Genomic DNA, 20,998 nt, shown 5'->3' with positions numbered 1-20,998 from the left:
GGCCGCAAAAGCGCAGGATTGCTTCAGGCCCTATTCTGGTTCCGGGCGCAGGCTGAGCCTGTGGTTAATTCTTCTTCCTGATGGGAAAATAGAGTGAGCTGTGCCTGTCCCAACACCTAGAGCTAGTCTCTCATTGGTTCCCCCTCTTCCCGTTGATCCTCAGGACAAATTGCAACCTGTACGGAACAGGAGGTTAAAGGTGCTGATTCTCCAAGGAGGGAGATTGTTGTAAAGCGGCTGGAATGGCGAACCCGAGCACAAGGAGATGAGAAATGAGCTGCGTTTTAGAAACGTTTCCCGATCATACGGTGTACCATCTTCTGGGTTTCTCATGCATGTTTTCGATGTAGGAAGATGCCCTTGAACCTGGAGATTTGGGACCCCTGGGATGAGTACCACGCAGTATTCCTTTAAAGGGTCTGCGTTTGCTCCCCCAACCTCACCAAACCTCTCAGCCCCTGAGTGTCCACCGTTATGTCTCAATCACCTGTGGGTCTAGGTATGGTCAATCCAGGTGGCATCACAGCCCCTGAACGCATTTTGTAAGAATTTCTCTCTCTTTCACTGTCTTTGTTTCACAGGTTTTTTAAAGTAATTGATTTTTTTTTAAATATAAGCTAATTTTTTTTTAAGATTTCTTTAGTGATTGATTGATTGATTGATTGCTATGTTGGGTCTTCGTTTCTGTGCTAGGGCTTTCTTCAGTTGTGGCAAGTGGGGGCCACTCTTCATCGCGGTGCGCGGGCCTCTCACTATTGTGGCCTCTCTTGTGGCGGAGCACAGGCTCCAGACGCGCAGGCTCAGTAGTTGTGGCTCACGGGCCTAGTTGCTCCACGGCATGTGGGATCTTCCCAGACCAGGGCTCGAACCCGTGTTTCCTGCATTAGCAGGCAGATTCTCAACCACTGCGCAACCAGGGAAGCCCAGTAATTGATTTTTATAATGGGGTTTAGCTGCTTTTCACTGCTGTGTTTATGCCGCTTTACATCCACATGTCTCACTTACAGAGAGATATCAATACATAGGTTTTAAGATTCTTACTAGTCAGATATATTCTACGGCGGTGAATAGGGGATGTTGAGTCCAGTTCACTGAGCAAGGAGTAGGTCTTGTCTATTACATATTGGGTTTATGGAACGGAATCTGAGCTAATTTCAACCCCTTGTTTTATGCATCACCCCACCTCTCCTTTCCCGTTAAGCAGCCATAGTGTGTGTTCTAAACGTGTGACTCTGTTCTGTTTTTTAATTCAGTTCAAGTGTAGCGGTTTTTACATTCCCTCTAAAAGTGATATCTTAGGATCAGTGTCTTTTTCTGTGTGACTTATTTCACTTAGAATCGTCGTAGCTAAATCCACTCATCATGCTGCTACTAGCCTTAAGACGTTGATTTCATGGCTGAGTGATATTCCATTGTACATAAGGACCACAACTTCTTTATCCATTTTTCTCTTTCCTGGGATATTTAAGGTGTAACGAAGTGGAGGTTCTTGTCAACAGAGCAGCCCTAAACATTGGGATGCCTGTGTCTTGCTGATTTTTAGTTTTCCCAATTTATACGCCCATGAGTGGAAGTGCCCTATGCTCTGTAAGCTGAGTTTTTTAGATGTTTCAGGACACACCGTACACTTCTCGAGAGTGGCTGTTGGCAATTTACATCCCGCCCATCAGCGTAGCAAGGCTCCCGTTTCTCCATGGCCTGTCCTGCATTTCTGGTTTTGACACTTTATTCAGCATGGCCCTTTTGACCGATGGGAAGCGAGACTTCTTTGTAGCGCTGATTTGCCTTTCCAGGTTGCTTGGTTGGCCAAAAAGGGCGTATGCGTTTTTTCCTGAATATATTCAGGAAAAAACGCATACGCCCTTTTTGGCCAAGGGCATCATTGTCGAGGTTTCGCCGCTTTTCCTGTGCTTTAAAGGCGATTCGAATCTACCTCCTGAAATCTGTTTCCTGCAATTCTGCCTTGCTTTCAAATCCTCTTCGTTGCCTTCCCTCAAAATATTTGTGGCCGAGAGTTATCATTTTTAACTCTGCAGGTTTGTGAATTGCAGTGCCCCTGAGCTCCATTTTTCAACTCGCTTTCTTGAAGGCTGGCCGCAAAAGCGCAGGATTGCTTCAGGCCCTATTCTGGTTCCGGGCGCAGGCTGAGCCTGTGGTTAATTCTTCTTCCTGATGGGAAAATAGAGTGGCCTGTGTCTGTCCCAACACCTAGAGCTAGTCTCTCATTGGTTCCCCCTCTTCCCGTTCATCGTCAGGACAAATTGCAACCTGTACGGAACAGGAGGTTAGAGGTGCTGATTCTCCAAGGAGGGAGATTGCTAGTAAAGCGGCTGGAATGGCGAACCCGAGCACAAGGAGATGAGAAATGAAGAGCGTTTTAGAAACGTTTCCCGATCACACGGTGTACCATCTTCTGGGTTTCTCATGCATGTTTTCGATGTAGGAAGATGCCCTTGAACCTCGAGATTTGGGACCCCTGGGATGGGTACCACGCAGTATTTCTTTAAAGGGTCTGCGTTTTCTCTCCCAACCTCACCAAACCTCTCAGCCCCTGAGTGTCCACCCTTATGTCTGAATCAGCTGTGGGTCTAGATATGGTCAATCCAGGTGGCATCACAGCCCCTGAACGAATTTTGTAAGAATTTCTCTCTCTTTCACTGTCTTTGTTTCACGGGTTTTTTAAAGTAAGTGATTTTTATAATGGGGTATAGCTCCTTTTCACTGCTGTGTTTCTGCCGCTTTACACCCACTTGACTCACTTACAGAGAGATATCAATACATAGGTTTTAACATTCTTATTAGTCAGATATATTCTTGGGTGGTGAATAGGGGGTGTTGAGTCCAGTTCACTGAGCAAGGAGTAGGTCTTGTCTACTACATATTGGGTTTATGGAACGGTATCTGAGCTAATTTGAAACCCTTGTTTTATGCATCACCCCACCTCTCCGTTCCCGTTAAGCAGCCATAGTGTGTTTTCTAAACGTGTGACTCTATTCTGTTTTGTAATTCAGTTCAAGTGTAGCGGTTTTTCCATTCCCTCTATAAGTGATATCTTATGATAAGTGTCTTTTTCTGTGTGCCTTATTTCACTTAGAATCGTCGTAGCTAAATCCACTCATCATGCTGCTACTAGTCTTATGACGTTGATTTCATGGCTGAGTGATATTCCATTGTACATAAGGACCACAACTTCTTTATCCATTTTTCTCTTTCCTGGGATATTTAAGGTGAAATGAAGTGGAGGCTCTTGTCAACAGGGCAGCCCTAAACTTTGGGGTGCCTGTGTCTTGCTGATTTTTAGTTTTCCCAATTTATACGCCCATGAGTGGAAGTGCCCTATGCTCTGTAAGCTGAGTTTTTTAGATGTTTCAGGACACACCGTACACTTCTCCAGAGTGGCTGTTGGCAATTTACATCCCGCCCATCAGCGTAGCAAGGCTCCCGTTTCTCCATGGCCTGTCCTGCATTTCTGGTTTTGACACTTTATTCAGCATGGCCCTTTTGACCGAATGGAAGCGAGACTTCTTTGTAGCGCTGATTTGCCTTTCCAGGTTGCTTGGTTGGCCAAAAAGGGCGTATGCGTTTTTTCCTGAATATATTCAGGAAAAAACGCATACGCCCTTTTTGACCAAGGGCATCATTGTCGAGGTTTCGCCGCTTTTCCTGTGCTTTAAAGGCGATTCGAATCTACCTCCTGTAATCTGTTTCCTGCAATTCTGCCTTGCTTTCAAATCCTCTTCGTTGCCTTCCCTCAAAATATTTGTGGCCGAGAGTTATCATTTTTAACTCTGCAGGTTCGTGAATTGCAGTGCCCCTGAGCTCCATTTTTCAACTCGCTTTCTTGGGAGCTGGCCGCAAAAGCGCAGGATTGCTTCAGGCCCTATTCTGGTTCCGGGCGCAGGCTGAGCCTGTGGTTAATTCTTCTTCCTGATGGGAAAATAGAGTGAGCTGTGCCTGTCCCAACACCTAGAGCTAGTCTCTCATTGGTTCCCCCTCTTCCCGTTCATCCTCAGGACAAATTGCAACCTGTACGGAACAGGAGGTTAAAGGTGCTGATTCTCCAAGGAGGGAGATTGCTAGTAAAGCGGCTGGAATGGCGAACCCGAGCACAAGGAGATGAGAAATGAGGTGCGTTTTAGAAACGTTTCCCGATCACACGGTGTACCATCTTCTGGGTTTCTCATGCATGTTTTCGATGTAGGAAGATGCCCTTGAACCTGGAGATTTGGGACCCCTGGGATGAGTACCACGCAGTATTCCTTTAAAGGGTCTGCGTTTGCTCCCCCAACCTCACCAAACCTCTCAGCCCCTGAGTGTCCACCGTTATGTTCAATCACCTGTGGGTCTAGGTATGGTCAATCCAGGTGGCATCACAGACCCTGAACGAATTTTGTAAGAATTTCTCTCTCTTTCACTGTCTTTGTTTCACAGGTTTTTTAAAGTAATTGATTTTTTTAAAAATATAAGCTAATTTTTTTTTAAGATTTCTTTAGTGATTGATTGATTGATTGATTGCTATGTTGGGTCTTCGTTTCTGTGCTAGGGCTTTCTTCAGTTGTGGCAAGTGGGGGCCACTCTTCATCGCGGTGCGCGGGCCTCTCACTATTGTGGCCTCTCTTGTGGCGGAGCACAGGCTCCAGACGCGCAGGCTCAGTAGTTGTGGCTCACGGGCCTAGTTGCTCCACGGCATGTGGGATCTTCCCAGACCAGGGCTCGAACCCGTGTTTCCTGCATTAGCAGGCAGATTCTCAACCACTGCGCAACCAGGGAAGCCCAGTAATTGATTTTTATAATGGGGTTTAGCTGCTTTTCACTGCTGTGTTTATGCCGCTTTACATCCACATGTCTCACTTACAGAGAGATATCAATACATAGGTTTTAAGATTCTTACTAGTCAGATATATTCTACGGCGGTGAATAGGGGATGTTGAGTCCAGTTCACTGAGCAAGGAGTAGGTCTTGTCTATTACATATTGGGTTTATGGAACGGAATCTGAGCTAATTTCAACCCCTTGTTTTATGCATCACCCCACCTCTCCTTTCCCGTTAAGCAGCCATAGTGTGTGTTCTAAACGTGTGACTCTGTTCTGTTTTTTAATTCAGTTCAAGTGTAGCGGTTTTTACATTCCCTCTAAAAGTGATATCTTAGGATCAGTGTCTTTTTCTGTGTGACTTATTTCACTTAGAATCGTCGTAGCTAAATCCACTCATCATGCTGCTACTAGCCTTAAGACGTTGATTTCATGGCTGAGTGATATTCCATTGTACATAAGGACCACAACTTCTTTATCCATTTTTCTCTTTCCTGGGATATTTAAGGTGTAACGAAGTGGAGGTTCTTGTCAACAGAGCAGCCCTAAACATTGGGATGCCTGTGTCTTGCTGATTTTTAGTTTTCCCAATTTATACGCCCATGAGTGGAAGTGCCCTATGCTCTGTAAGCTGAGTTTTTTAGATGTTTCAGGACACACCGTACACTTCTCGAGAGTGGCTGTTGGCAATTTACATCCCGCCCATCAGCGTAGCAAGGCTCCCGTTTCTCCATGGCCTGTCCTGCATTTCTGGTTTTGACACTTTATTCAGCATGGCCCTTTTGACCGATGGGAAGCGAGACTTCTTTGTAGCGCTGATTTGCCTTTCCAGGTTGCTTGGTTGGCCAAAAAGGGCGTATGCGTTTTTTCCTGAATATATTCAGGAAAAAACGCATACGCCCTTTTTGGCCAAGGGCATCATTGTCGAGGTTTCGCCGCTTTTCCTGTGCTTTAAAGGCGATTCGAATCTACCTCCTGAAATCTGTTTCCTGCAATTCTGCCTTGCTTTCAAATCCTCTTCGTTGCCTTCCCTCAAAATATTTGTGGCCGAGAGTTATCATTTTTAACTCTGCAGGTTTGTGAATTGCAGTGCCCCTGAGCTCCATTTTTCAACTCGCTTTCTTGAAGGCTGGCCGCAAAAGCGCAGGATTGCTTCAGGCCCTATTCTGGTTCCGGGCGCAGGCTGAGCCTGTGGTTAATTCTTCTTCCTGATGGGAAAATAGAGTGGCCTGTGTCTGTCCCAACACCTAGAGCTAGTCTCTCATTGGTTCTCCCTCTTCCCGTTCATCGTCAGGACAAATTGCAACCTGTACGGAACAGGAGGTTAGAGGTGCTGATTCTCCAAGGAGGGAGATTGCTAGTAAAGCGGCTGGAATGGCGAACCCGAGCACAAGGAGATGAGAAATGAAGAGCGTTTTAGAAACGTTTCCCGATCACACGGTGTACCATCTTCTGGGTTTCTCATGCATGTTTTCGATGTAGGAAGATGCCCTTGAACCTCGAGATTTGGGACCCCTGGGATGGGTACCACGCAGTATTTCTTTAAAGGGTCTGCGTTTTCTCTCCCAACCTCACCAAACCTCTCAGCCCCTGAGTGTCCACCCTTATGTCTGAATCAGCTGTGGGTCTAGATATGGTCAATCCAGGTGGCATCACAGCCCCTGAACGAATTTTGTAAGAATTTCTCTCTCTTTCACTGTCTTTGTTTCACGGGTTTTTTAAAGTAAGTGATTTTTATAATGGGGTTTAGCTCCTTTTCACTGCTGTGTTTCTGCCGCTTTACACCCACTTGACTCACTTACAGAGAGATATCAATACATAGGTTTTAACATTCTTATTAGTCAGATATATTCTTGGGTGGTGAATAGGGGGTGTTGAGTCCAGTTCACTGAGCAAGGAGTAGGTCTTGTCTACTACATATTGGGTTTATGGAACGGTATCTGAGCTAATTTGAAACCCTTGTTTTATGCATCACCCCACCTCTCCGTTCCCGTTAAGCAGCCATAGTGTGTTTTCTAAACGTGTGACTCTATTCTGTTTTGTAATTCAGTTCAAGTGTAGCGGTTTTTCCATTCCCTCTATAAGTGATATCTTATGATAAGTGTCTTTTTCTGTGTGCCTTATTTCACTTAGAATCGTCGTAGCTAAATCCACTCATCATGCTGCTACTAGTCTTATGACGTTGATTTCATGGCTGAGTGATATTCCATTGTACATAAGGACCACAACTTCTTTATCCATTTTTCTCTTTCCTGGGATATTTAAGGTGAAATGAAGTGGAGGCTCTTGTCAACAGGGCAGCCCTAAACTTTGGGGTGCCTGTGTCTTGCTGATTTTTAGTTTTCCCAATTTATACGCCCATGAGTGGAAGTGCCCTATGCTCTGTAAGCTGAGTTTTTTAGATGTTTCAGGACACACCGTACACTTCTCCAGAGTGGCTGTTGGCAATTTACATCCCGCCTATCAGCGTAGCAAGGCTCCCGTTTCTCCATGGCCTGTCCTGCATTTCTGGTTTTGACACTTTATTCAGCATGGCCCTTTTGACCGATGGGAAGCGAGAATTCTTTGTAGCGCTGATTTGCCTTTCCAGGTTGCTTGGTTGGCCAAAAAGGGCGTATGCGTTTTTTCCTGAATATATTCAGGAAAAAACGCATACGCCCTTTTTGGCCAAGGGCATCATTGTCGAGGTTTTGCCACTTTTCCTGTGATTTAAAGGCGATTCGAATCTACCTCCTGAAATCTGTTTCCTGCAATTCTGCCTTGCTTTCAAATCCTCTTCGTTGCCTTCCCTCAAAATATTTGTGGCCGAGAGTTATCATTTTTACCTCTGCAGGTTTGTGAATTGCAGTGCCCCTGAGCTCCATTTTTCAACTCGCTTTCTTGGGAGCTGGCCGCAAAAGCGCAGGATTGCTTCAGGCCCTATTCTGGTTCCGGGCGCAGGCTGAGCCTGTGGTTAATTCTTCTTCCTGATGGGAAAATAGAGTGAGCTGTGCCTGTCCCAACACCTAGAGCTAGTCTCTCATTGGTTCCCCCTCTTCCCGTTGATCCTCAGGACAAATTGCAACCTGTACGGAACAGGAGGTTAAAGGTGCTGATTCTCCAAGGAGGGAGATTGCTAGTAAAGCGGCTGGAATGGCGAACCCGAGCACAAGGAGATGAGAAATGAGGTGCGTTTTAGAAACGTTTCCCGATCACACGGTGTACCATCTTCTGGGTTTCTCATGCATGTTTTCGATGTAGGAAGATGCCCTTGAACCTGGAGATTTGGGACCCCTGGGATGGGTACCACGCAGTATTCCTTTAAAGGGTTTGCGTTTGCTCCCCCAACCTCACCAAACCTCTCAGCCCCTGAGTGTCCACCGTTATGTCTCAATCACCTGTGGGTCTAGGTATGGTCAATCCAGGTGGCATCACAGCCCCTGAACGAATTTTGTAAGAATTTCTCTCTCTTTCACTGTCTTTGTTTCACGGGTTTTTTAAAGTAATTAATTTTTTTTAAATATAAGCTAATTTTTTTTTAAGATTTCTTTAGTGATTGATTGATTGATTGATTGCTATGTTGGGTCTTCGTTTCTGTGCTAGGGCTTTCTCCAGTTGTGGCAAGTGGGGGCCACTCTTCATCGCGGTGCGCGGGCCTCTCACTATTGTGGCCTCTCTTGTGGCGGAGCACAGGCTCCAGACGCGCAGGCTCAGTAGTTGTGGCTCACGGGCCTAGTTGCTCCACGGCATGTGGGATCTTCCCAGACCTGGGCTCGAACCCGTGTTTCCTGCATTAGCAGGCAGATTCTCAACCACTGCGCAACCAGGGAAGCCCAGTAATTGATTTTTATAATGGGGTTTAGCTGCTTTTCACTGCTGTGTTTATTTCGCTTTACATCCACATGTCTCACTTACAGAGAGATATCAATACATAGGTTTTAAGATTCTTACTAGTCAGATATATTCTACGGCGGTGAATAGGGGATGTTGAGTCCAGTTCACTGAGCAAGGAGTAGGTCTTGTCTATTACATATTGGGTTTATGGAACGGAATCTGAGCTAATTTCAAACCCTTGTTTTATGCATCACCCCACCTCTCCTTTCCCGTTAAGCAGCCATAGTGTGTTTTCTAAACGTGTGACTCTGTTCTGTTTTGTAATTCAGTTCAAGTGTAGCGGTTTTTACATTGCCTCTATAAGTGATATCTTAGGATCAGTGTCTTTTTCTGTGTGACTTATTTCACTTGGAATCGTCGTACCTAAATCCACTCATCATGCTGCTACTAGCCTTATGACGTTGATTTCATGGCTGAGTGATATTCCTTTGTACATAAGGACCACAACTTCTTTATCCATTTTCCTCTTTCCTGGGATATTTAAGGTGTAACGAAGTGGAGGTTCTTGTCAACAGAGCAGCCCTAAACTTTGGGGTGCCTGTGTCTTGCTGATTTTTAGTTTTCCCAATTTATACGCCCAGGAGTGGAAGTGCCCTATGCTCTGTAAGCTGAGTTTTTTAGATGTTTCAGGACACACCGTACACTTCTCCAGAGTGGCTGTTGGCAATTTACATCCCGCCCATCAGCGTAGCAAGGCTCCCGTTTCTCCATGGCCTGTCCTGCATTTCTGGTTTTGACACTTTATTCAGCATGGCCCTTTTGACCGATGGGAAGCGAGACTTCTTTGTAGCGCTGATTTGCCTTTCCAGGTTGCTTGGTTGGCCAAAAAGGGCGTATGCGTTTTTTCCTGAATATATTCAGGAAAAAACGCATCCGCCCTTTTTGGCCAAGGGCATCATTGCGAGGTTTTGCCGCTTTTCCTGTGCGTTAAAGGCGATTCGAATCTACCTCCTGAAATCTGTTTCCTGCAATTCTGCCTTGCTTTCAAATCCTCTTCGTTGCCTTCCCTCAAAATATTTGTGGCCGCGAGTTATCATTTTTAACTCTGCAGGTTTGTGAATTGCAGTGCCCCTGAGCTCCATTTTTCAACTCGCTTTCTTGGGAGCTGGCCACAAAAGCGCAGGATTGCTTCAGGCCCTATTCTGGTTCCGGGCGCAGGCTGAGCCTGTGGTTAATTCTTCTTCCTGATGGGAAAATAGAGTGAGCTGTGCCTGTCCCAACACCTAGAGCTAGTCTCTCATTGGTTCCCCCTCTTCCCGTTGATCCTCAGGGCAAATTGCAACCTGTACGGAACAGGAGGTTAAAGGTGCTGATTCTCCAAGGAGGGAGATTGCTAGTAAAGCGGCTGGAATGGCGAACCCGAGCACAAGGAGATGAGAAATGAGGTGCGTTTTAGAAACGTTTCCCGATCACACGGTGTACCATCTTCTGGGTTTCTCATGCATGTTTTCGATGTAGGAAGATGCCCTTGAACCTGGAGATTTGGGACCCCTGGGATGAGTACCACGCAGTATTCCTTTAAAGGGTCTGCGTTTGCTCCCCCAACCTCACCAAACCTCTCAGCCCCTGAGTGTCCACCGTTATGTTCAATCACCTGTGGGTCTAGGTATGGTCAATCCAGGTGGCATCACAGACCCTGAACGAATTTTGTAAGAATTTCTCTCTCTTTCACTGTCTTTGTTTCACAGGTTTTTTAAAGTAATTGATTTTTTTAAAAATATAAGCTAATTTTTTTTTAAGATTTCTTTAGTGATTGATTGATTGATTGATTGCTATGTTGGGTCTTCGTTTCTGTGCTAGGGCTTTCTTCAGTTGTGGCAAGTGGGGGCCACTCTTCATCGCGGTGCGCGGGCCTCTCACTATTGTGGCCTCTCTTGTGGCGGAGCACAGGCTCCAGACGCGCAGGCTCAGTAGTTGTGGCTCACGGGCCTAGTTGCTCCACGGCATGTGGGATCTTCCCAGACCAGGGCTCGAACCCGTGTTTCCTGCATTAGCAGGCAGATTCTCAACCACTGCGCAACCAGGGAAGCCCAGTAATTGATTTTTATAATGGGGTTTAGCTGCTTTTCACTGCTGTGTTTATGCCGCTTTACATCCACATGTCTCACTTACAGAGAGATATCAATACATAGGTTTTAAGATTCTTACTAGTCAGATATATTCTACGGCGGTGAATAGGGGATGTTGAGTCCAGTTCACTGAGCAAGGAGTAGGTCTTGTCTATTACATATTGGGTTTATGGAACGGAATCTGAGCTAATTTCAACCCCTTGTTTTATGCATCACCCCACCTCTCCTTTCCCGTTAAGCAGCCATAGTGTGTGTTCTAAACGTGTGACTCTGTTCTGTTTTTTAATTCAGTTCAAGTGTAGCGGTTTTTACATTCCCTCTAAAAGTGATATCTTAGGATCAGTGTCTTTTTCTGTGTGACTTATTTCACTTAGAATCGTCGTAGCTAAATCCACTCATCATGCTGCTACTAGCCTTAAGACGTTGATTTCATGGCTGAGTGATATTCCATTGTACATAAGGACCACAACTTCTTTATCCATTTTTCTCTTTCCTGGGATATTTAAGGTGTAACGAAGTGGAGGTTCTTGTCAACAGAGCAGCCCTAAACATTGGGATGCCTGTGTCTTGCTGATTTTTAGTTTTCCCAATTTATACGCCCATGAGTGGAAGTGCCCTATGCTCTGTAAGCTGAGTTTTTTAGATGTTTCAGGACACACCGTACACTTCTCGAGAGTGGCTGTTGGCAATTTACATCCCGCCCATCAGCGTAGCAAGGCTCCCGTTTCTCCATGGCCTGTCCTGCATTTCTGGTTTTGACACTTTATTCAGCATGGCCCTTTTGACCGATGGGAAGCGAGACTTCTTTGTAGCGCTGATTTGCCTTTCCAGGTTGCTTGGTTGGCCAAAAAGGGCGTATGCGTTTTTTCCTGAATATATTCAGGAAAAAACGCATACGCCCTTTTTGGCCAAGGGCATCATTGTCGAGGTTTCGCCGCTTTTCCTGTGCTTTAAAGGCGATTCGAATCTACCTCCTGAAATCTGTTTCCTGCAATTCTGCCTTGCTTTCAAATCCTCTTCGTTGCCTTCCCTCAAAATATTTGTGGCCGAGAGTTATCATTTTTAACTCTGCAGGTTTGTGAATTGCAGTGCCCCTGAGCTCCATTTTTCAACTCGCTTTCTTGAAGGCTGGCCGCAAAAGCGCAGGATTGCTTCAGGCCCTATTCTGGTTCCGGGCGCAGGCTGAGCCTGTGGTTAATTCTTCTTCCTGATGGGAAAATAGAGTGGCCTGTGTCTGTCCCAACACCTAGAGCTAGTCTCTCATTGGTTCTCCCTCTTCCCGTTCATCGTCAGGACAAATTGCAACCTGTACGGAACAGGAGGTTAGAGGTGCTGATTCTCCAAGGAGGGAGATTGCTAGTAAAGCGGCTGGAATGGCGAACCCGAGCACAAGGAGATGAGAAATGAAGAGCGTTTTAGAAACGTTTCCCGATCACACGGTGTACCATCTTCTGGGTTTCTCATGCATGTTTTCGATGTAGGAAGATGCCCTTGAACCTCGAGATTTGGGACCCCTGGGATGGGTACCACGCAGTATTTCTTTAAAGGGTCTGCGTTTTCTCTCCCAACCTCACCAAACCTCTCAGCCCCTGAGTGTCCACCCTTATGTCTGAATCAGCTGTGGGTCTAGATATGGTCAATCCAGGTGGCATCACAGCCCCTGAACGAATTTTGTAAGAATTTCTCTCTCTTTCACTGTCTTTGTTTCACGGGTTTTTTAAAGTAAGTGATTTTTATAATGGGGTTTAGCTCCTTTTCACTGCTGTGTTTCTGCCGCTTTACACCCACTTGACTCACTTACAGAGAGATATCAATACATAGGTTTTAACATTCTTATTAGTCAGATATATTCTTGGGTGGTGAATAGGGGGTGTTGAGTCCAGTTCACTGAGCAAGGAGTAGGTCTTGTCTACTACATATTGGGTTTATGGAACGGTATCTGAGCTAATTTGAAACCCTTGTTTTATGCATCACCCCACCTCTCCGTTCCCGTTAAGCAGCCATAGTGTGTTTTCTAAACGTGTGACTCTATTCTGTTTTGTAATTCAGTTCAAGTGTAGCGGTTTTTCCATTCCCTCTATAAGTGATATCTTATGATAAGTGTCTTTTTCTGTGTGCCTTATTTCACTTAGAATCGTCGTAGCTAAATCCACTCATCATGCTGCTACTAGTCTTATGACGTTGATTTCATGGCTGAGTGATATTCCATTGTACATAAGGACCACAACTTCTTTATCCATTTTTCTCTTTCCTGGGATATTTAAGGTGAAATGAAGTGGAGGCTCTTGTCAACAGGGCAGCCCTAAACTTTGGGGTGCCTGTGTCTTGCTGATTTTTAGTTTTCCCAATTTATACGCCCATGAGTGGAAGTGCCCTATGCTCTGTAAGCTGAGTTTTTTAGATGTTTCAGGACACACCGTACACTTCTCCAGAGTGGCTGTTGGCAATTTACATCCCGCCTATCAGCGTAGCAAGGCTCCCGTTTCTCCATGGCCTGTCCTGCATTTCTGGTTTTGACACTTTATTCAGCATGGCCCTTTTGACCGATGGGAAGCGAGAATTCTTTGTAGCGCTGATTTGCCTTTCCAGGTTGCTTGGTTGGCCAAAAAGGGCGTATGCGTTTTTTCCTGAATATATTCAGGAAAAAACGCATACGCCCTTTTTGGCCAAGGGCATCATTGTCGAGGTTTTGCCACTTTTCCTGTGATTTAAAGGCGATTCGAATCTACCTCCTGAAATCTGTTTCCTGCAATTCTGCCTTGCTTTCAAATCCTCTTCGTTGCCTTCCCTCAAAATATTTGTGGCCGAGAGTTATCATTTTTACCTCTGCAGGTTTGTGAATTGCAGTGCCCCTGAGCTCCATTTTTCAACTCGCTTTCTTGGGAGCTGGCCGCAAAAGCGCAGGATTGCTTCAGGCCCTATTCTGGTTCCGGGCGCAGGCTGAGCCTGTGGTTAATTCTTCTTCCTGATGGGAAAATAGAGTGAGCTGTGCCTGTCCCAACACCTAGAGCTAGTCTCTCATTGGTTCCCCCTCTTCCCGTTGATCCTCAGGACAAATTGCAACCTGTACGGAACAGGAGGTTAAAGGTGCTGATTCTCCAAGGAGGGAGATTGCTAGTAAAGCGGCTGGAATGGCGAACCCGAGCACAAGGAGATGAGAAATGAGGTGCGTTTTAGAAACGTTTCCCGATCACACGGTGTACCATCTTCTGGGTTTCTCATGCATGTTTTCGATGTAGGAAGATGCCCTTGAACCTGGAGATTTGGGACCCCTGGGATGGGTACCACGCAGTATTCCTTTAAAGGGTTTGCGTTTGCTCCCCCAACCTCACCAAACCTCTCAGCCCCTGAGTGTCCACCGTTATGTCTCAATCACCTGTGGGTCTAGGTATGGTCAATCCAGGTGGCATCACAGCCCCTGAACGAATTTTGTAAGAATTTCTCTCTCTTTCACTGTCTTTGTTTCACGGGTTTTTTAAAGTAATTAATTTTTTTTAAATATAAGCTAATTTTTTTTAAGATTTCTTTAGTGATTGATTGATTGATTGATTGCTATGTTGGGTCTTCGTTTCTGTGCTAGGGCTTTCTCCAGTTGTGGCAAGTGGGGGCCACTCTTCATCGCGGTGCGCGGGCCTCTCACTATTGTGGCCTCTCTTGTGGCGGAGCACAGGCTCCAGACGCGCAGGCTCAGTAGTTGTGGCTCACGGGCCTAGTTGCTCCACGGCATGTGGGATCTTCCCAGACCTGGGCTCGAACCCGTGTTTCCTGCATTAGCAGGCAGATTCTCAACCACTGCGCAACCAGGGAAGCCCAGTAATTGATTTTTATAATGGGGTTTAGCTGCTTTTCACTGCTGTGTTTATTTCGCTTTACATCCACATGTCTCACTTACAGAGAGATATCAATACATAGGTTTTAAGATTCTTACTAGTCAGATATATTCTACGGCGGTGAATAGGGGATGTTGAGTCCAGTTCACTGAGCAAGGAGTAGGTCTTGTCTATTACATATTGGGTTTATGGAACGGAATCTGAGCTAATTTCAAACCCTTGTTTTATGCATCACCCCACCTCTCCTTTCCCGTTAAGCAGCCATAGTGTGTTTTCTAAACGTGTGACTCTGTTCTGTTTTGTAATTCAGTTCAAGTGTAGCGGTTTTTACATTGCCTCTATAAGTGATATCTTAGGATCAGTGTCTTTTTCTGTGTGACTTATTTCACTTGGAATCGTCGTACCTAAATCCACTCATCATGCTGCTACTAGCCTTATGACGTTGATTTCATGGCTGAGTGATATTCCTTTGTACATAAGGACCACAACTTCTTTATCCATTTTCCTCTTTCCTGGGATATTTAAGGTGTAACGAAGTGGAGGTTCTTGTCAACAGAGCAGCCCTAAACTTTGGGGTGCCTGTGTCTTGCTGATTTTTAGTTTTCCCAATTTATACGCCCAGGAGTGGAAGTGCCCTATGCTCTGTAAGCTGAGTTTTTTAGATGTTTCAGGACACACCGTACACTTCTCCAGAGTGGCTGTTGGCAATTTACATCCCGCCCATCAGCGTAGCAAGGCTCCCGTTTCTCCATGGCCTGTCCTGCATTTCTGGTTTTGACACTTTATTCAGCATGGCCCTTTTGACCGATGGGAAGCGAGACTTCTTTGTAGCGCTGATTTGCCTTTCCAGGTTGCTTGGTTGGCCAAAAAGGGCGTATGCGTTTTTTCCTGAATATATTCAGGAAAAAACGCATCCGCCCTTTTTGGCCAAGGGCATCATTGCGAGGTTTTGCCGCTTTTCCTGTGCGTTAAAGGCGATTCGAATCTACCTCCTGAAATCTGTTTCCTGCAATTCTGCCTTGCTTTCAAATCCTCTTCGTTGCCTTCCCTCAAAATATTTGTGGCCGCGAGTTATCATTTTTAACTCTGCAGGTTTGTGAATTGCAGTGCCCCTGAGCTCCATTTTTCAACTCGCTTTCTTGGGAGCTGGCCACAAAAGCGCAGGATTGCTTCAGGCCCTATTCTGGTTCCGGGCGCAGGCTGAGCCTGTGGTTAATTCTTCTTCCTGATGGGAAAATAGAGTGAGCTGTGCCTGTCCCAACACCTAGAGCTAGTCTCTCATTGGTTCCCCCTCTTCCCGTTGATCCTCAGGGCAAATTGCAACCTGTACGGAACAGGAGGTTAAAGGTGCTGATTCTCCAAGGAGGGAGATTGCTAGTAAAGCGGCTGGAATGGCGAACCCGAGCACAAGGAGATGAGAAATGAGGTGCGTTTTAGAAACGTTTCCCGATCACTCGGTGTACCATCTTCTGGGTTTCTCATGCATGTTTTCGATGTAGGAAGATGCCCTTGAACCTGGAGATTTGGGACCCCTGGGATGAGTACCACGCAGTATTCCTTTAAAGGGTCTGCGTTTGCTCCCCCAACCTCACCAAACCTCTCAGCCCCTGAGTGTCCACCGTTATGTCTCAATCACCTGTGGATCTAGGTATGTTCAATCCAGGTGGCATCACAGCCCCTGAACGAATTTTGTAAGAATTTCTCTCTCTTTCACTGTCTTTGTTTCACGGGTTTTTTAAAGTAATTGATTTTTTTTTAAATATAAGCTAATTTTTTTTAAGATTTCTTTAGTGATTGATTGATTGATTGATTGCTATGTTGGGTCTTCGTTTCTGTGCTAGGGCTTTCTCCAGTTGTGGCAAGTGGGGGCCACTCTTCATCGCGGTGCGCGGGCCTCTCACTATTGTGGCCTCTCTTGTGGCGGAGCACAGGCTCCAGACGCGCAGGCTCAGTAGTTGTGGCTCACGGGCCTAGTTGCTCCACGGCATGTGGGATCTTCCCAGACCAGGGCTCGAACCCGTGTTTCCTGCATTAGCAGGCAGATTCTCAACCACTGCGCAACCAGGGAAGCCCAGTAATTGATTTTTATAATGGGGTTTAGCTGCTTTTCACTGCTGTGTTTATGCCGCTTTACATCCACATGTCTCACTTACAGAGAGATATCAATACATAGGTTTTAAGATTCTTACTAGTCAGATATATTCTACGGCGGTGAATAGGGGATGTTGAGTCCAGTTCACTGAGCAAGGAGTAGGTCTTGTCTATTACATATTGGGTTTATGGAACGGAATCTGAGCTAATTTCAAACCCTTGTTTTATGCATCACCCCACCTCTCCTTTCCCGTTAAGCAGCCATAGTGTGTTTTCTAAACGTGTGACTCTGTTCTGTTTTGTAATTCAGTTCAAGTGTAGCGGTTTTTACATTGCCTCCATAAGTGATATCTTAGGATCAGTGTCTTTTTCTGTGTGACTTATTTCACTTGGAATCGTCGTACCTAAATCCACTCATCATGCTGCTACTAGCCTTATGACGTTGATTTCATGGCTGAGTGATATTCCTTTGTACATAAGGACCACAACTTCTTTATCCATTTTCCTCTTTCCTGGGATATTTAAGGTGTAACGAAGTGGAGGTTCTTGTCAACAGAGCAGCCCTAAACTTTGGGGTGCCTGTGTCTTGCTGATTTTTAGTTTTCCCAATTTATACGCCCATGAGTGGAAGTGCCCTATGCTCTGTAAGCTGAGTTTTTTAGATGTTTCAGGACACACCGTACACTTCTCGAGAGTGGCTGTTGGCAATTTACATCACGCCCATCAGCGTAGCAAGGCTCCCGTTTCTCCATGGCCTGACCTGCATTTCTGGTTTTGACACTTTATTCAGCATGGCCCTTTTGACCGATGGGAAGTGAGACTTCTTTGTAGCGCTGATTTGCCTTTCCAGGTTGCTTGGTTGGCCAAAAAGGGCGCATGCGTTTTTTCCTGAATATATTCAGGAAATAACGCATACGCCCTTTTTGGCCAAGGGCATCATTGTGGAGGTTTTGCCTCTTTTCCTGTGCTTTGAAGGCGATTCGAATCTACCTCCTGAAATCTGTTTCCTGCAATTCTGCCTTGCTTTCAAATCCTCTTCGTTGCCTTCCCTCAAAATATTTGTGGCCGAGAGTTATCATTTTTAACTCTGCAGGTTTGTGAATTGCAGTGCCCCTGAGCTCCATTTTTCAACTCGCTTTCTTGGGAGCTGGCCGCAAAAGCGCAGGACTGCTTCAGACCCTATTCTGGTTCCGGGCACAGGCTGAGCCTGTGGTTAATTCTTCTTCCTGATGGGAAAATAGAGTGAGCTGTGCCTGTCCCAACACCTAGAGCTAGTCTCTCATTGGTTCCCCCTCTTCCCGTTCATCCTCAGGACAAATTGCAACCTGTACGGAACAGGAGGTTAAAGGTGCTGATTCTCCAAGGAGGGAGATTGCTAGTAAAGCGGCTGGAATGGCGAACCCGAGCACAAGGAGATGAGAAATGAGGTGCGTTTTAGAAACGTTTCCCGATCACACGGTGTACCATCTTCTGGGTTTCTCATGCATGTTTTCGATGTAGGAAGATGCCCTTGAACGTGCAGATTTGGGACCCATGGGATGGGTACCACGCAGTATTCTTTTAAAGGGTCTGCGTTTGCTCCCCCAACCTCACCAAACCTCTCAGCCCCTGAGTGTCCACCGTTATGTCTCAATCACCTGAGGGTCTAGGTATGGTCAATCCAGGTGGCATCACAGCCCCTGAACGAATTTTGTAAGAATTTCTCTCTCTTTCACTGTCTTTGTTTCACGGGTTTTTTAAAGTAATTGATTTTTTTAAAAATATAAGCCAATTTTTTTTAAGATTTCTTAAGTGATTGATTGATTGATTGATTGCTATGTTGGGTCTTCGTTTCTGTGCTAGGGCTTTCTCCAGTTGTGGCAAGTGGGGGCCACTCTTCATCGCGGTGCGCGGGCCTCTCACTATTGTGGCCTCTCTTGTGGCGGAGCACAGGCTCCAGACGCGCAGGCTCAGTAGTTGTGGCTCACGGGCCTAGTTGCTCCACGGCATGTGGGATCTTCCCAGACCAGGGCTCGAACCCGTGTTTCCTGCATTAGCAGGCAGATTCTCAACCACTGCGCAACCAGGGAAGCCCAGTAATTGATTTTTATAATGGGGTTTAGCTGCTTTTCACTGCTGTGTTTATGCCGCTTTACATCCACATGTCTCACTTACAGATTGATGTCAATACATAGGTTTTAAGATTCTTACTAGTCAGATATATTCTAGGGCGGTGAATAGGGGGTGTTGAGTCCAGTTCACTGAGCAAGGAGTAGGTCTTGTCTATTACATATTGGGTTTATGGAATGGTATCTGAGCTAATTTCAAACCCTTGTTTTATGCATCACCCCACCTCTCCTTTCCCGTTAAGCAGCCATAGTGTGTGTTCTAAACGTGTGACTCTGTTCTGTTTTGTAATTCAGTTCAAGTGTAGCGGTGTTTACATTCCCTCTATAAGTGATATCTTAGGATCAGTGTCTTTTTCTGTGTGACTTATTTCACTTAGAATCGTCGTAGCTAAATCCACTCATCATGCTGCTACTAGCCTTATGACGTTGATTTCATGGCTGAGTGATATTCCATTGTACATAAGGACCACAACTTCTTTATCCATTTTTCTCTTTCCTGGGATATTTAAGGTGAAATGAAGTGGAGGCTCTTGTCAACAGGGCAGCCCTAAACTTTGGGGTGCCTGTGTCTTGCTGATTTTTAGTTTTCCCAATTTATACGCCCATGAGTGGAAGTGCCCTAAGCTCTCTAAGCTGAGTTTTTTAGATGTTTCAGGACACACCGTACACTTCTCCAGAGTGGCTGTTGGCAATTTACATCCCGCTCATCAGCGTAGCAAGGCTCCCATTTCTCCATGGCCTGTCCTCTATTTCTGGTTTTGACACTTTATTCAGCATGGCCCTTTTGACCGATGGGAAGCGAGACTTCTTTGTAGCGCTGATTTGCCTTTCCAGGTTGCTTGGTTGGCCAAAAAGGGCGTATGCGTTTTTTCCTGAATATATTCAGGAAAAAACGCATACGCCCTTTTTGGCCAAGGGCATCATTGTCGAGGTTTCGCCGCTTTTCCTGTGCTTTAAAGGCGATTCGAATCTACCTCCTGGAATCTGTTTCCTGCAATTCTGCCTTGCTTTCAAATCCTCTTCGTTGCCTTCCCTCAAAATATTTGTGGCCGAGAGTTATCATTTTTACCTCTGCAGGTTTGTGAATTGCAGTGCCCCTGAGCTCCATTTTTCAACTCGCTTTCTTGGGAGCTGGCCGCAAAAGCGCAGGATTGCTTCAGGCCCTATTCTGGTTCCGGGCGCAGGCTGAGCCTGTGGTTAATTCTTCTTCCTGATGGGAAAATAGAGTGAGCTGTGCCTGTCCCAACACCTAGAGCTAGTCTCTCATTGGTTCCCCCTCTTCCCGTTGATCCTCAGGACAAATTGCAACCTGTACGGAACAGGAGGTTAAAGGTGCTGATTCTCCAAGGAGGGAGATTGCTAGTAAAGCGGCTGGAATGGCGAACCCGAGCACAAGGACATGAGAAATGAGGTGCGTTTTAGAAACGTTTCCCGATCACACGGTGTACCATCTTCTGGGTTTCTCATGCATGTTTTCGATGTAGGAAGATGCCCTTGAACGTGCAGATCTGGGACCCCTGGGATGGGTACCACGCAGTATTCCTTTAAAGGGTCTGCGTTTGCTCCCCCAACCTCACCAAACCTCTCAGCCCCTGAGTGTCCACCGTTATGTCTCAATCACCTGTGGGTCTAGGTATGGTCAATCCAGGTGGCATCACAGCCCCTGAACGAATTTTGTAAGAATTTCTCTCTCTTTCACTGTCTTTGTTTCACGGGTTTTTTAAAGTAATTGATTTTTTTAAAAATATAAGCCAATTTTTTTTAAGATTTCTTAAGTGATTGATTGATTGATTGATTGCTATGTTGGGTCTTCGTTTCTGTGCTAGGGCTTTCTCCAGTTGTGGCAAGTGGGGGCCACTCTTCATCGCGGTGCGCGGGCCTCTCACTATTGTGGCCTCTCTTGTGGCGGAGCACAGGCTCCAGACGCGCAGGCTCAGTAGTTGTGGCTCACGGGCCTAGTTGCTCCACGGCATGTGGGATCTTCCCAGACCAGGGCTCGAACCCGTGTTTCCTGCATTAGCAGGCAGATTCTCAACCACTGCGCAACCAGGGAAGCCCAGTAATTGATTTTTATAATGGGGTTTAGCTGCTTTTCACTGCTGTGTTTATGCCGCTTTACATCCACATGTCTCACTTACAGATTGATGTCAATACATAGGTTTTAAGATTCTTACTAGTCAGATATATTCTAGGGCGGTGAATAGGGGGTGTTGAGT

This window comes from Balaenoptera acutorostrata, chromosome 7 (genome assembly GCF_949987535.1).
Source record: "Balaenoptera acutorostrata chromosome 7, mBalAcu1.1, whole genome shotgun sequence".
NCBI classification, from domain to species: Eukaryota; Metazoa; Chordata; class Mammalia; order Artiodactyla; family Balaenopteridae; genus Balaenoptera; species Balaenoptera acutorostrata.
Note: the sequence above shows the minus strand (reverse complement) of the source record.